This window comes from Elephas maximus, chromosome 4 (assembly GCF_024166365.1).
Source record: "Elephas maximus indicus isolate mEleMax1 chromosome 4, mEleMax1 primary haplotype, whole genome shotgun sequence".
NCBI lineage: Eukaryota > Metazoa > Chordata > Mammalia > Proboscidea > Elephantidae > Elephas > Elephas maximus.
In genome coordinates, this window is record NC_064822.1 from 101,572,003 (window position 1) to 101,589,449 (window position 17,447).

The 17,447-nt window shown below is 37.1% G+C and overlaps 1 protein-coding gene across 3 annotated transcripts in view; it reads right to left on the bottom strand.

Moving 5' to 3' along the window:
* SLC38A4 (solute carrier family 38 member 4) overlaps positions 1 to 17,447 on the bottom strand; it is a 92,793-nt gene that overhangs the window by 47,293 nt on the left and 28,053 nt on the right. For 2 of the 3 annotated variants that reach the window (XM_049882912.1, XM_049882910.1), the window contains exon 1: positions 3,047 to 3,237. The exons of the other annotated variant lie outside the window; for it this stretch is intronic. The gene's annotated coding sequence lies outside the window, so the exon portion shown is untranslated. Of the gene's footprint in view, positions 1 to 3,046; positions 3,238 to 17,447 lie in introns of those variants that run through there. 3 annotated transcript variants of the gene reach the window in all.

Here is a 17,447-nt window from a genome sequence, read left to right on the forward strand (position 1 = left end):
AAATTCAAGATAGAAGAATAGCTAAAAAGTACATTTCTACCATTCCCAAAGCCAACTCTTCAGATAGGGATTGGAGTGGACTATGGAATAGAAAATGATACTGGTGAAGAGTGAGCTTCTTCGATCAAGTAGGCACATGAGACTATGTGGGCAACTCCTGTCTGGAGAGGAGATAAGAGGGCAGAGGGGGTCAGAAGCTGGCCGAATGGACACAAAAAGAGAGAGTGGAGGGAAGGAGTGTGCTGTCTCATTAAAGGGAGAGCAACTAGGAATACATAGCAAGGTGTATATAAATTTTTGTATGAGAGACTGACTTGATTTGTGAACTTTCACTTAAAGCACAATAAAGATTTTTTTTAAAAAAGTACATTTCTCAAATTTTACTTAGTGGTTCAACTTCAAGCAAAGACATTAAATCTGGAAAGCCAAACTGTCCCTGAGTCAAGGGGCAAAAGTTATGACCTTTCCTAGTTCCTGCAAACATTTATTTTACCTGATAAGTGAAAGTGAAAAGGAGACAACGTTACTAGATCAGATTCCCACCATCGCTATTTGTCTTGTCTTTCATGCCAACCCCATCACATCAATTCCAACTCATAGCAACGCTATCGATCATGCCAACCCAGTACTGACAAATCCACTCTGAAATCTAGGGATGGTAGCAGATAGCCTCACATTGCATTTACCCTTGCGTTGAGCAAGTAGGAAGTAGCTAGTTATTTAACTTCTAAAAGCTAAACTATCTTGTTTCTAAGGAACTGATTTAAATCCATACAAAATGTACCCTAGATAAATGAATACAGCTTTGACAATGAAATCAACCTAATGTTATCTTTATATTAAATTCTCTTAAACAATTTCCTCAACAATGCCATCCTAACCATATACCAGTAATCAAGCGACTTAAGTAGTCTGTGGCATGATTTTCGACAGAAATTAGCATCCATGAAAACAATCACTGTCATTCAGTCTGAGGTACATGTTAGAAAAGAAACTGCCCGTAATAGCAGAATCATGCTTACTTGACTATTTCTCATTGCTGGTGCTAATATTTTATTGCCTGCATTTCTCTATTCAGATATAACAGTAGAAATAATATCCAGGAAAAACTAGAGAAGTTATAATAAATGACCCTATGCTAGGACTTTTCCCTTTGCTAAGAATGCTTGCTAATATAAAAATTAAACCAACCATTTGATCAGTATAAAGGATTTCTTAAAAATCAGAATATACTACTTTGCTTACCGACTTTCTAACTCTGTTCTTAAAAGAACTAGACCATATCTTAAACATAAATTCCCACATAAATTTTAGTTCATATTTTCCAAAACAGTAGTTTCTTCAGAAAAGTACAGCATGTATACCATTAATACAGCAAATTCTTTATGCTGTTGTTTTGGATTGAATTATGTCCCCCCAAAATATATGTTGTAAATCTTAAACCTAAACCTGTGATTACAATCTCATTTGGGAACAAGTTGTCCTTACTATGTTAATAAGACAGGATTAGTGTAGGTTGTGTTTTAAGTCAATCTCTTTTGAGATATAAAACTGATTAAACAAGAAAAGGGAGGGGGGGAGGTGGAGAGACACTAAGCCACATGAAGATCACCCAGGAGCAGAAGCTAAAAGAAGCAAGCACCTTCCTCCAGAACCAACGGAGCCAGAAAGCCTTCCCCTAGAGCTGACACCTTGAATTCGGATTTCTTGCCTTCTACACTGTGAGAAAATACATTTCTGTTTGTTAAAGTCACTCATTTGTGGTTTTTCTGTTATAGCAGCCCTAGATAACTGAGACAGCTGTATGTTTTAATACATGACATTTACTAACCCTGTCATGAATTGTGGACGTAGTAAATTCCAAAATGTCTACATTATGTAACGGATAATGTTATTATCCGTTACATATATAATGAAGATAACTTCATTAAAGTAACTCAAATATTAAAAATAATAGTTTCGGTGACCCCTAAAACATACTGTATAACTAGTTAAAGAAAACTCAAGAGTTTAGCCATCGAAACTATGTTTCTCACAACTATAATGTTGCTGATGTACTTTCTAGGAATACAAATGTAAATACTGTCAAGAAAATCCCAAATCATTATCTAAGTACAAATCTGAACAACAAGAAGATTTTGAACTGCAACATCGAAGACAATCCTTTCTAGAAGACACCCCTAAGATTCTTTAGTTTGTTGAAAACAAAACCTCTTAGCCAACTGACTATGTAATATATCATCAGTTCAAATATTTTTAAACTGCTTTATCAAACGCTCTTAGTTTAGCTATTGCCTGGGAATTTAGTTAATTAAACCATCACCAGACGCTCTCTGTCAGATGCCCAAAATACAAGGATGCTAAAATCTACTGGGGATCCCGCCCCATTCTAATTAGTAATTTGAGATATGCTCTACTTTTAGATAATTCCAGTCCTGCAAAATCTAAAGCCATGCTTATGTTCTGTTCAATTTCTCACTTTATTAAATTTGCTCTAGAAATACTCCATCACTGAAATGGTGAAATTAAGAAGACAAGACAAAGTACAATTGTTTTTCTTTTTCATCTGATGATGCCGCAGCCCAAATGCTTATCAACTCTGAGCTCTGCGGTCACATGATGATAGTGTTCATCGGTCTAAGTTTTTGTGTTTCTTTTTCAAGATAAAGAAAGCTTTCTTGGTGTGACATTGAGAACACACTTCTAAATATTTACATTTTCTCCTAAGACAAAGTATGTCAACTCTTCAGTGTGTTCAGTGATTAACCAGAAAATATAAATACCTAACCACTTGCAACCTACCATTTTCACAACGTTTCCCTTTCCTATTATCCACCGTCCTAATTTTATGCTCAAAGACAAAATTATCTGCACAAGAGGGAGCAGTCAGGACCTGGGTAAATAATTTCAATGTCTGAAATCAGAGTCAACTGATCTTTTTTAAAATGAGAAAAGCTTTTTGATTTGTAATGAGTAAACGATGCAATAAAACAGAAAAGTAAGCATTCTTTTAACACTGCAAACATTCATGTAAAAATAGCTTTACCTTAATGATCTATCCAGTCCTGGGCAGTCTTTTCTGAATTGTCTGAAATGGCAGAAGCATGTAGCAGAGTTGACTTATATGAACCTTTGGGGAACTAGACAATGATTTAAAGACCAGTGGGAGTGAACAGGACAAGCCAATCAACTCCACCACCTCGCCCCAACACCTCCCTCTGTCCAACTTGCGTCAGCTCTTTGAAAAAAAAAGAGAAGCTAAGTCAGTTTACTGTAGTACACTTGGATTAAACACGGGTTACACCAATTTCTATTTGCTTTTTAGAATCTTGGCTTTTATACAGCAAAATACTTACTGAAAGTTCCACCTTGACTGGCGTTATTCTGTATCAAGGTTCTATAGGCTGGTTGACTGATAAATCTAAAAATGGTGATTTTCTAGAAGGTTTATGAATTGAAAAGTAAAAACAGCACAATAATATTAATAATAATTACAGAATCAGATTGCTTAATGAAATCTAGTAATGACAATGCAAAAAAAATATTAATTACATAGCAGAAAGGCCATTTTCTTTTGACTCGTTGACTAGTTCAGAGGGAGTTTTAGAAAACGGCAGACGCTTCCAAATGGCAGTAAGTTACTTAAGATGCTGTAAGACTGGAAATCATAGGCCATCATCAGCAACAGCTACCGCTCAAAAGGCAACGAATCAGGTAAGCAAAACGCTGTTTGGAGTTTCTCAAGAATTTCTAAGTGGACATTTTTCCTCTTTTAAAAAAAAAATCTGTTTAGCTCTCCATATATCACAGGAAGAGTTAAAACGTGTTGGCAAATAATTTTTTTATTCTGTCAAATGTAAATATATCAACTAGATTTATCATTCTGAAATTGAGGCAAGAAAAACAGCTTATAAATTAATCCAGAATTAAGTGCCTTTTAAATATTGCCTTTTAAATATTTATGGCGCAAATGAAAAATCTGATAACCCATCAGAAGCAATGGTAGCTTACAACAGTTGTGTCAATTTCTTATTTCTAAAAACAAAAAAAAAACTAAACATTGTCCTGAAGAAAAACATGAAGTAAAATGTCTAATTGCCCATTTCTGTTTTCCTTTCAAATGTGTCTGTGTTGTCTCTTAATTTTAATATGGCATATTAACTTTTCCTTGTCTCTTAGTTAGCTTGTTCTTAGTTTTCAGAGTTACTCTGTAGTTTGTCTTTTATCAGATGAGAATAATTATGGTCTAGAAAAAAAAAGATGATAATAACAAATGTGCTACTTTTAATTTCAGGGAAATCTAAAGAATATTCTTTTTAAATTACTGTTTCCATCAGGTAATCATGATCCTTTCAACAAAAGATTTCATTTGCAAAGATACCAGATGAGTATAAGACCCTGAAATAGTTAGTATGAATTAAATATTTCTCTGTTAGTAAAATTCCATTTAATAAATAGTAGTAGGCCAACAGAAGAATGAATGTGCGCCAATATGTGAATTTCATAATGTGGTTTCCTCATCTAAAATAGGGTCAAGGTAAATATATAAATGCAACAAGCTAAGGCTTCCTTGTAATTCTGATCTTCAAGTGTATTAAATAATTCCAGTAAATTTGCATGCTGGATTAAAACAAAAAGCAGCATCTCTTTTTATAGTCTCTTCCATATTTCTTTTGAACCTACTCCATATAGCAAAATTCATACCACACAATGTTTATAACATGGACTCAAAAATCAAATATACACATATAGAAACCGATTTCATAAAAGAAGTGAGCTGAATTAAAATAGTTTAGGAACAGGTTTATTATTATTATTTTTTTTTTTTTGGTCATTTGTCCTATTTAGACATGGCCAAAATCAATAAGGAAATGTTATAGTCTAGCCTTGACAAAACTCACAGTAACTTTCCTTTCATAATGAAATACTGTAGTCAGGACTTCTGAATATTTCTTAAAATCATATCACGATGTAATTTCATATGCGTTTGGTAACAAGTCTGTGCACCTTTGACTTCCAAAGCATGAAAAATGCAACACAGTTTAGTTAGGCTCTGATTTGGTCCAAGTATCACTGTAGAAAGAGGTAATGGAGCAGAATATGTACAGACAAAAAATTAATAAAATGAAAAGTATGTGAGTAGTGAATAATGAAGCATGTCTGGGCAATGAGAAGACAACCTCTTTAACTGATTCTTGACATAAGGAATTCATATAAGTATGTGAGACTTGGTCTGTGTGTTGGAGGTTGGGGGAAAATATGTCCACATAAAGGGTACCTGGCTTCCCTGACTATAACATAACTAACATCAGCAGGACTGCACAATGCAGTCCAAGACTCTGGAAGATGAGTCTCCAGAGGCTGTGGTCATCCAAGAAGGTGTCCGGCAGCCCATGGAACTTGAAGACTTCCTTAAAGTCTAAGGAGATGCCAAAAGGTAGAGAGGAAAGGGAAAGACATCCAGGATGAAAAATGCAGAATTGCTAAAAGCATTTTCTGGCAACAGCACGAACCTGGCTGCAGTCAAGATTTTCTGGATCAAAAGTGGAATAGCCCAGACAGTAAAAAGCATTAAGTCAAGGAACTCAAATTTTTAGTGATAAGGATCTCCTGAAAGCATCAGAAGAAAATAGTAAAATCCACAGAGTAGGGAGCAGGAGAGATGATAGGGTGAATGTGGGAATGAAGAGGACAGTGACAAGGTGGATGAATAGTTTGGGTTTGGTAATATTTGCCTGCCTGAGAACGATGGCAGAAGGAAAGGCTGATGGATAGAATTTAAACTGGGTCAATGGTAGTTTGGCTTTTTTTCTGGTCTTACTATTTCTTTTTTATCATTTTCACTAGCTCACAATACATTCTCATGAATTTTATGTGATCATTTCATAATAAGAAAATTGCAACATCTTCATTTTTCTTTAAATAGAGAAAGAATACACAGTGATAACGCACTCATTTCAGCACCTTTTCCATCGATCTGTTGTTATCACCTTCAAAGAGTAGAAAGAAGACACTGGACTGTACCTCCCAATCTGTTATTTACTCAAAATAAATTTAATGATTCATTAATTCAGATCACACCTATCCATTGAATTAGCATTTTTCTTAGCCAGATTTAAAACCATTGAACATCCTGTTTAAAATTTCTACTTTCAACAGTTTCCTGCAAGTTCCAGCTGGATGAAATCAGAACTAGTTAGCAATTAAAAAAAAAAAAAAAAATCCCCTCGGCCAGATCGTCACAGCATTTTGCAATGACACTGGGAAAGATAACCTCTTGTTCTCATCATGATTGTACTCAAATTTCTGATGGGACAAAATAATTAGCACTTGGAAATGAAATCTGGTTATAGTCAAATTAGAAGAAGACAGGTAGAAATGGTGATGACTAAGAAGCCAAAGTGCTTAACTTTTATTAATCTTATATTGTCCTTGCTTCTGCATTTATTGCTTTCATTCCTCCCACTTTGATTTTTCACTGCGTCACCCACCATTCTTCTTGCTACTGCTTCTTTTTTAACTATTCTACATTACCCTGTTTGTATTTATCTTATTTCCAAGAGTAACTCATTATCATTTTCAGCTCACAGATTCATAAACTCAAAGTTTAATTAAGTAGATCACATCCCGAGATTGCAAACCTATTCTCATCCTACAACCAATATCAGTGCTTCCAAATATGGACAACAGCCTTACATTAACCCAACTGTTCTTTATTGCATTGTATATACATGTCTATCTGACCCGCCAAGTCATTCCTAAAAATGGAAGACACTAACACAATTGCAGTTAATAAAACTATTTATTTCTTTTTCACATGTGACTTTGGTTTTCAGGCTTACAGTGTTGAAGAGAAATTGTGATTTTTTTTGATGTCATAGCTTTGGCACTCCAAATTCTTCATTTTATTTCTCTTTTAATATGGATACATGCAAAAAAGAAAAAGAAGAAAAAATTCCGTACAGAAATGTAACAGAAATCTTCCTAAATTATTCAAATAGCTAAATTTCTGAAGGCAGATCAAACATTTATATACTTGTGCTGCCATATTCTTCGTTATCACTCGCAGAGTGATGAAAGCTTGAGCTATTTCTCTTCACGGTTATGTAGCTATTAACCTCAACTTACAGGATAAAAAAAAAAAGGAATAAAAGGCAATCAAATTGAATATTAGCCAAAAAGCCACATAACAAACTGATTGTAAATGTAGAATTGAAGATAAATAATTTCCTCGTTTCCATTCAGCAGGGCCTCTTGGATATCAATGGAAGCTTAAGGGACTTCTATTTTTTGAGGCTCCAAATATATTCATAATTTAAAAAATATCCAAAACAGGGTTACTAGATTGTAGTATATTTAACACAATAACACCTTAACACACATTCAGTACAAATGACTATATGAATATAGCCTCATTTGATACCTTCAAAAAGTCTAAATTTGATGCCCTTCCAAATATGAGGTCCCAAATGGTCTCCCCATCCAGGCCCTTGAGAGGGGCCCTCATTTTCCATTCTAGAAACCTCCCTGATGAAGTAAAATGCAATGACCCATGACTTCCGAGGAAATTGCTTAGTGGATGGCATCCCCCTCTCTTCAAACCCAGCCTAAACCACTTTTACCGTTATACAATAGACCATTTTGGAAATGTTTGAATAGTCAACTACTTTGTTGCAAAATTAGCAAACAAGTTTGGTGCAGGTTGACACTGACTTTGCCACTTAAATAGAAAATTCCTTTTAGCCTCAGCTGATAGGGAAAAAAAAAAAAAAAAACCCTAATATTTTGTTGTAGGCCTTTGCCCTTTTAAACAACTTAAATTCGTCTGGTCTATTTCATTTCTTGATCCCACATTGAAATGATGCAGGAAAAAAAAAAAAAATCCACTGCCAACAAAACGATTCCAACTCATAGTGACTGTATAGGACAGAGTAGAACTGCCCTGTAGAGTTTCCAAGGCTGTAAATCTTTACGGAAGCAGGCTGCCACATCTTTCTCCCATGGAGAGGCTGGTGGGTTTGAACTGATCACCCTTTGGCTAGCAGCAGAGCGCATTAACCACTGTGTCGCCAGGGCTCCTTCAAACGATGCAGAGAAAAGTCTATCACAAGTTCAGTACATTCCAGGCTGTTACCTAAGAAGATTGATCAAGTTGAAGAAGGATAACAAGGTCTACGAGGCTTAGGGGTGATTGCGGCTTAAACAATGTACTGAGAATTCTAAATGTTAAGTTAAAGCTTTTAAAAGCTTGCTTTAAAGAATGATTCCTACCCTTTCAGATGCCTGTTTGAGACCAGTAGAGCACTAAGAGATGTACGATTCTAACAATAATTACAACAACACTTCCTAAACAACTAAATCGCCCTGTTAATTAAATTCTTCATACAGAATGCTGTATTTGTGCAGTGCTGGGTCCACTTGACTGCCTTTCTAATGGATAGCAATTGATGGTTTAAAAAAATTATATTCTTCTTGGACCAAAGCACATTAATTTCCATTGTTTTCTTTCATTCTTCCACTTAGCCATTTACTTTAAAAGTAAATTCCTTACCAGAACAATTTCTATGTATCTTAATTTTGTAATTTCGTCAATGACTGGACTTTGTCAGCTGGTGTCTTCTGGTTTGAATCTGGAGTGCTAACCATTTCTCTAGCTGTGACTGAATAGGCTGTGTGGCTAGACTGGGATGAGGTGGAGGTCAAAGGAGGGAGAGAAGCACCCGGCAGGACTTTAAAAGGCAGTTGTTGTTTTTGCTAGGTGCCATTGAGTCGGTTCCGACTCATAGTGACCCTATAGTACAGAGCAGAACTGCCCCATAGGGTTTCCAAGGAGCAACTGGTGGATTTGAACTGCTGACTTTTCGGTTAGCAGCCGGGCTCTTAACCACTACACCACCATCTCCTAAATGGTAATAACATGAACCTCCACGGTAGAATAATCAGCATCGTTAATAACCAAAACATATGATAACGCTGGTCTTTTCAGTATCTATCCAGAACACTGAAATAAGGAGTGCCTGCCCACCATGAAGTGTTCTTCAAAGGAATTTGAACAGAGGGAGAAAAAGATTAGATAGTGACGTTAACATCTCCTGTCTTTTCAGTGAACTCAAACATTTTCCTGAGTCAGGTCTCCTCAGTAAAAGACCAGTTGCCACTGAGTTGGTTCTGACCCATGGTGACCCCATGTGTGTCAGAGTAGGCCTGTGCTCCATAAGCCTTTCAATGGCCTATTTTTCATAAGTAGATTGCCAGGCCTTTCTTCCGAGGCACCTCTGGGTAGACTCATACCTCTACCTTTCTGTTAGTAGCCAAGCATTTAACAACTTGCATCAACCAGGGACTCCCCTCAGTAAAGGACAGGGCAGGCTTCTGTGTGTGAAGGGCATCTCTACTGCTGGGCTTTAAGCTTCTCCAGGGCAGGGCCATCTTGCAGTTACAGCCCTTTATGCCAGCTTTGTTGCCTGATGTACTGGTCTTTTGCTCCGGGGGTTAGTAGTCCCCAGCACAGCAACATTAACTAAGCTTTTGTACTTTATGGGTTGTTTTAGTTAGGAATTACAGTTCCTGGAGGTCTGGGTATAAAATTGGTAGTGCCAGTCTTCCTTTAAGTATAGGAGAGCTGACTCAGGGAAAGTAAATGTTTTATTTCATTCAACAGAGCAGCATCAGAGGAAAGGCACTGGGGCAGATGGCATATTTAGGAGGTTTGGGAATGGATTCAGGGACATCTAGATGGCCAATTTGGATTAGTTATAACCAATCCATTTTGTTTGTTTACCTTGATTAATATTAGGCTACACTAGGCTCATGGTAGGTACATAAATGAAAGTCTTTATTAAAGACACTGATTCAATTTGTGCGTCCCAAACCTTTCTCTGAGAACTCATTTATGAGGCTCCGACAAGAAACATTTCCATAATTATTTTAATTGATGGATCCTGCCATATAATAAAATATAGTAGTTCCTTCTTATGCTCAGAGTGAATTGTGAGAGGACAAAGTGAATGCTCACACTACATGCAAGGAGCCATTAGTTGCTTGACAGAGAGCTGCCTTCCTGAACATTAAGCAGTAATTACAAATCACATATTCAAAGAATATCGAAGACATGGAAGAGAAATTATAACTCTAATATGCTTATAAAAGCAAGATAAAAAAACAAAAACCCATTGCCATCAAGTCGATTCTGACTCATAGCAACCCTACAGGGCAGAGTAGGACTGCCCCATAAAGTTTCCAAAGAGCACCTGGTGGATTTGAACTGCCAACCTTTTGGTTAGCAGGCGTAGTACTTAACCACTATGCCACCAGATCTAATAGCAAAATGAGCCCTATATTGTTTTTACAAGTTATGTATATAATATGTAACAGCATATGCAAAGGAAAAATTCTCAAAAGAACATACAATAAAATATTAATAGTGGTTATTTCTAGATTGGAGTCCTGGTGGTGCAATGGTTAAGAGCTTGGCTGCTAACCAAAAGGTTGGCTGTTCAAATCCACCAGTCGCTCCTTGGAAACCCTATGGGGCAGCTCTACTCTGTCCTATAGGATATACGGATGCTTTTTATTTTTTCTCATCTATATTTACCAACTAACCTTTTTAAAATTATGCATTATTTTTGTTATCAAAAAATAATAAGCATTATTAAAAACAAAAGCAACAGATACAAAGAGTTCCTGTCCTGGAGTTGGCAACAATTGCTAATCCCAGCCATTAGCCACTAGCTGAATCTCTATTTTTATTTAGAATATTTTGGGTACTTGACCAGCAAACAATAAACTCCCTTAAAAGTAATCTTTGATTCTGAACAGTGCTATATGAGTTATTTACAGTCTAAATAAAATTATACATCTCCAGTTATTTTTTCCCATCAGCAAGAGGTATTCTAATAGAACTCAAAATAGTGCTGCAAAAACATATTTTTTCCATAATGCTGTGAGATGATCAGCTTCTGTTATAGGATAATCAAGAGTTATCTTCAATTTTTCATTCAATAAACACTATTAAACACTTACATATGCCAGACTATATGCTAGGGGCTAAGGCAAGAAAGGAAACCTTGGTGGCGTAGTGGTTAAGAGCAATGGCTGCTAACCAAAAGGTTAGCAGTTCGAATACACCAAGCACTCCTTGGAAACCATATGGAGCAGCTCTACTCTGTCCTATGGGGTCGTTGTGAGTCAGAAGTGACTCGACAGCAACAGGTTTGGTTTGGGTTTTTGAGGCAAGAGAGACAATAAAAAGTGCTCAGTAAACCCTGGTCTCTCAAGGACATCAAATGCTAAAATAGGTCATGGGGACATAATGTGGTGGGTGAAATGTCCATGAAATCTGAGGGTAGAGGGACTGTGGTCTCCAACTTGGGTTGAAAAAGACAGGGAAGACTTCCTGGAGGGGGCGATACCCGTAAACCAGTTGTTGTGGAGTCAGTTCTGACTCATGGCGATGCTATTTGTATCAGAATAGAACTGTGCTCCATACGGTTTTCAATGGCTGGTTTTTTGGAAGTAGATCACCAGGCCTTTCTTCTGAGGTGCCCCCAAATCTCCAACCTTTCAGTTAGCAGCCAAGCGCATTCATCAACCATTTGCACCACCCAGGAGAAGGTGATAACAGGGCTCAAACTGAAAGAATAAGCAGGAGTCAGCCGGGAGGAACGGGATGAGGGAGCAGCTGCAGGCAGAGGGGACAGCACGAGCAAGGCTAGGAGTTAAGAAGCAGGTACTGGCTGCCTGATGTTCCGGAAAGTTGAGAAAGAAGACTGTAGAGGGAGTCACGGTTGGGGTCACGGGGGGCTTCAGATACCATGTCTATTCTTTGTTCTGTACCATTCAATGAGTTCACAAAAAAAAAGTCCAGCCAAGCAAGCCACATAGAGCTAAAAATTTCACATATTTGAAGAAAATGTATGTTGTTAGAAATAGAGATAATAAAGGTTATTGCAGCCTATAAATGCCACCTGAGTAGCACAAGGCAATTCTTCCCTACACCGCATCCTTAGAGAGAATGTCTACCCTCGAAGCTTTGAGATTGGACCATCAAGATTATTTTATTATCATTTGGCTAAAAACAGAAGAGCTCAAGTTCATGAGGTATTTTGCCTCAAATAATGAAAATATGTAAAAGGAAGTATACTTGTATACTATAAGTCTTATAGGAATTGAATATTTAAGTATAGAAATCTTGGCTCTTTATTACCTTTCCAGATGTTTGAAAAATATTTTTCAGTTAAAATCTAAGGTTCAACATATTTAAAATTTTATTACATTATATTCGAACCTACCTATAAAGAGATGTTTAAGTAAATTACATGAGTAATATATCGATTTACCAATAATAGTAATGTCTTAATTTGCAAACATCTTTAGTCTCTAATTCTTTTTTTGATGTTTAGTATAGTGCAACAGGAGTCCTGGCAGTGTACTGGTTAAGAGGTTGGCTGCTAACCAAAAAGTTGGCAATTCGAACCCACCAGCCACTCCTTGGAAACCCTGTGGGGCAGTTCTACTCTGTCCTATAGAGTCACTATGAGTTGGAATTCACTCGATGGCAACAGGTTTGGTTTGGTTTGGTTTATAGTGTAATAAGGAGTTGTTGGGTGGTGCAAATGATTAAGCATTTGACTACTAACAAAAAGGTTGGCAGTTCAAGCCCACCCAGAGGCACTTTGGAAGAAAGGCCTGGTGATCTTCTGAAAGTTTGCGGCCTTGAAAACCCTATGGAGCACAGTTCTACTCTGCAACACATGGCGTCATCAGGAGTCAGAATCGACTCAATGGCAACAGGTTTGGTTTTTAGTTATAACACAATAAGCAACAATTGGAATCCTGACAGTGCTTTTTAATGATGGGTGATCTGATTTATACATGTGTGCACAGCAATGGTATTGACTCAAGTAGCTGTTTTTGTGCCTTTTCTCTTGTGTTTAAAAGACTGATAGCATTTTTGTTCATGCTCACTTAACACTTGCAACATTAGCTTTTTCTGAGGAAGCCTGAGAGGCGCTTCACTGAAACTCACTTGAAAAGGTCTCTAGTCATCCTTTTTAATCTACCTGAGGAGGTTTCAGATACCCTAAGAATCTGAATGGCTTACCACATTCCTCCTGCTCTGTTATGCTAACAATCAGCGTTGGATTTAGGTTCTGAAGATTTGGGTTCAAGTTCTGGCTCCATCACTTACTAGCTGTGGAACTATCAACAAGTCGGTAAATTTTCCGGGCCTTCGTTTTCTCATTTATAAAATGGGGAGTAATTCCTGGGGTGACAGCAGAACCTTTGGGAGGATCAAATGAAATTCATTCACTTATTTACTGAGGACCTATTATGTGCTGATCACGATTTTAATAAATAAAAAATAAAATTTTGTAAGCCTAAAATACATCGTAAACACAACTGCAGTTGTAACTGGCCAAATAATTTCTTTCTTTCCGTGGATCTCTTTTTGCCACTGGTTGGACTAAAAAACTTAGAAATGTAAGTAAATGGTAGCTACATGTCTTAGTCATCTAGTGCTGCTATAACAGAAATACCACAAGTGGATGGCTTTAACAAAGAGAAATTTATTTCCCCACAGTAAAGTAGGCTAAAAGCCCAAATTCAGGGCATCATCTCCAGGGGAAGGCTTTTGACTCTGTAGACTATGGAGAAAGGTCCTTGTCCTCAATCTTCCCCTGGTCGAGGACCCCGGGTCCAAAGAATGCACTCTGCTCCTGGTGCTGCTTTCTTGTTGGTATGACGTCCCGTCCCCAACTCTCTGCTTGTTTCCCTTTCCTTTTATCTCTTAAGAGCCATACCCGAGGGAAACTCTCTTTACCTTGGATCAGGGATGTGACCTGGTAAGGGTGTTACGATTCGACCCTAGTCCTCCTTAACATAAAATTACAATCACAGGCTCTCAGATTCTCTCTATATCTGAGTAGCCCGCTTGATACTCCCTAGTCAAGTGTGCTTTTACTACTAACCCTCTGCTTGCTAATAAACTTCTACTCACTTGGCAAAAAAATAAAATTACAATCACAAAATGGAGGACAACCACAGAATACTGCAAATCAGTTGATACACATATTTCTCGGGAGACATAATTTCAGTCCATGACACTACACTATATAATGGTCAAAGAAATCTTGAAGTGTTTGCCCAATAGAGGTATGTTGGACATAACTCCTAATATGTTGACATTAAATCCTGATTCTAAATATTTCTATTTAACCAATCTTTCTCATCAAAATGTTCACCAAAGTTTAAAGCTGAACAGCAGTATGAATGAGCTTTAGCCTTTTTCTTTCTCTTTCCAGTTTTCAATCAATCAGTGAGTAATCACTGAACATGTATTACCTGCCCAGAAAGGCGCTCATCAGTGTCTCCATGTCTTTAGGCTTTCCTTCTACTTCCTAACATTTGGCTTTCTTTCGTTCCGAGTGACCACAAGTCTTAGAATGACTGAGGAGCTTTGCGATTGAGTTGCTATATACATTTCCATCAAGATACACGTGTATATGTTAAATTAGATATTATATATTACATATATGAAGAAAGATCTGTATATCCATACCTACGTTTATACCTATTAGAAGCCATAGTGCCTGTTTTTCCTACTCAAAGCTCAGCTTTTAACCTTCAGTTTATATGCTATGCTTCTATTTTCATTTTGTCATTGTGATTCCAAACTCTATTATCAAATATGGAGTTGCCCGATGAAATAGATAGCACACTGACTCCGCAGTCTAAGTTCAAAGATTCAGATCAGTTCTTGCTCTGTCGCTGACTATCTGAGCCTCAAGAAAAGGTAGAGTTAACCCTTCCCTCCTCTGTGCTGCCTTCGCCTCATCCAAACTTTACTGTTGAACTTAGTGTACACATTGCTCTGTAGCATATTTGTTAACATGTCTGAACTTCCGGACTTTGAAGTCCTCAAGGGCAGAACAAACACCCAAACCCATTGCTCTTGAGTCCATTCCAACTCATAACAGCTCTACAGGACAGAGTAGAACTGCTCCATAGAGTTTCCAAGGCTGTAAATCTTTACAGAAGCAGACTGCCACATCTTTCTCCTGTGGAGCAGCTGGTGGGTTTAAATTGCTGAACTTTCGAGTAGCAGCCAAGTGCTTTAACCACTTCGCTAACAACGGCAGACACTGTGTCTTATTCAGCAAAGCATGGGGCCAGTTAGCATGGACTCTGGACTAATCAGAGACTACCTAGATTTAAATCCAATTTCTGTCATGTATTAGCTCTCCGACTTTGGGCAAGTTATTTGCCATCTCTGTGTCTCAGTTTCCTCATCTGTAAAAAGGAGATAATAGTCGCTTTGAGTTGGAATCGACTCGACGGCAATGCGTTGTTTGTTGTTGTTAACTTATACTGCTGTTATGTCCAAATTAACTGAGCTAACATTGGTAGAGCAGTTACAGAAGAGTGTCTGGAATACAGTAAGCATCATCTGTTTGGTATATGTCTATTTTAAAAACCACCTCTAGCTTCAAAACTTGATATGGTACCTACTTTATAAGTTTTTGTTGAATAAATAGATAAAGTCATGTAAATGTTCTGGGACTCAGTTTTCTCATTTGAGTCTCATCTGTATCTAAAAACTATCATACAAGTTTACCGTCAGGGTTTAATGAGATAATGGATGTTTGAAAGTATTATGAATATATAAGGTATTTTCATTGTTGTTCATCTATAACGGTGATGTGAAATTAGCAAAACTGATCATAGTATTAAATTACTTTCAACACATTTTGCTTTACAAATGTATCGTTACTTTTTATCAGACCGTTATTTCATTTGCTAAACTATTGATCAGCACTGTTGTAAAGGTGAAATATGGCAGGTTGTGACCCTGACCCATGGAATCTCAGAAAACAACCTCGTAATTAGACGTGGTTTGCAATGTGTTTGTTTAATATTAACTAACCTGTGAAGCTGAACAGTGCCATGATACATATTTACTCCTGAACCTGTTCTCAGAGCCAGTGTTTAAACATGCAAATTGGCTGGTAGATTTTGGGGGGTTTGGTTTGGTTTTGCTTTGGGTTATTGCTCTTTTCAGTGAGACTGACAAAACATGAAGACCTAGAGATATACTGAGACATATTTTCCAAATGCCAAAGTAAGTGACCTACGTTTTACTTACATGCATGGATTTGATGTTGCTGGGCATTTTTAATACTGATTCCCAAATCGGCCAGCCACACAGTTTTGGTCTAATCATGATCAGTTGATTCAAGTGTCAGTAATCCTTTTAATCATCACTAATCCATCATGGATGAGCTGGCATCATGAATGGATAATTGGTTGTCTTTGAGATAACTTCTCAATCAAATAAAAAAATTAATTGTTGGGTATCTTCTATCCTTCTATTTCTTGAATTCAGGGGAGTCTTAGAAACATATGGAGCTCTGGTGGTATGGTGGTAGGAGTTTGGCTGCTAACCCAAAATTTCGCAGTTCAAATCCATCAGCTGCTCCTTGGAAACTCTACTTTGTCCTATACAGTCTCTATGAGTCGGAATGGACTCAACGGCAACGTGTTTGGTTTTTGGGTTTTTGTTTTGTTTTGTTTTACAAACATACATACATGCTATTGCTGATTAATTTGAGGTTAACTGAGATAAGATTGTGAAGAATTTGAGTTGAAGTTGAAAAAGGGCATGATGTCAAAGCCTTGGTTTAGGTCCAGTTTGATTCATTTTCTGAGACCTAGAGATGAGGAAATACATGCAGGTGCTTTGAGAGAAAGCTTTGTAGAAATTTAAAATAACATTATTTTAAAATATTGACTGTCTTTATGAAATATTCTTGTGATATTTAGGATACATGTTGTTTTTTTTGTTTTTCATCCATTAGGTGGTTAAATGGGAATAAATATAATGCTGATGGGAGTTGGCAATGTCCACTCTGGTATTTTACTTTCCATCTTTTCCATGTCACCCTTTCAAATAGTAAGTCTTTCTGTTGGTGACATATTGAGCTATTCCCACATGAATGTTGCATACACTGACATAAGTCCATGTTTTCCTCCTAAACAAAATGGTATTGAAGTATAATCATTACACAAACATAGATGCCTCTAGGCTTAATACCTATCCAGACTCCTAAGATTCATAGTCTCAAAAACACACTTTAAAATTTATAACGTAAATTTAGTTAAAAATCATCAGTCCCTCTATTTGGTGGTCAAACAATGAAAAAAACAGTCCACAGAATTATTCACTTTCCAACGTGTAGTCATCTAGACACCCATGCCCAGTGATGGAAGGAACAGTAGGAACTGCAATGTGGAATAGGAGAAAGTAAGGCTGAGAGGCGTTGTTGACAGACCCCCTAGGATTTTACTCAGCGTTTTCTGGTCAAGTTATTATTAACTAAATAATTCTTAAACTCTCAGTACAGGGAGTTTATTGGTTTTTATCACATTAATATAAATGTTTAGAAATA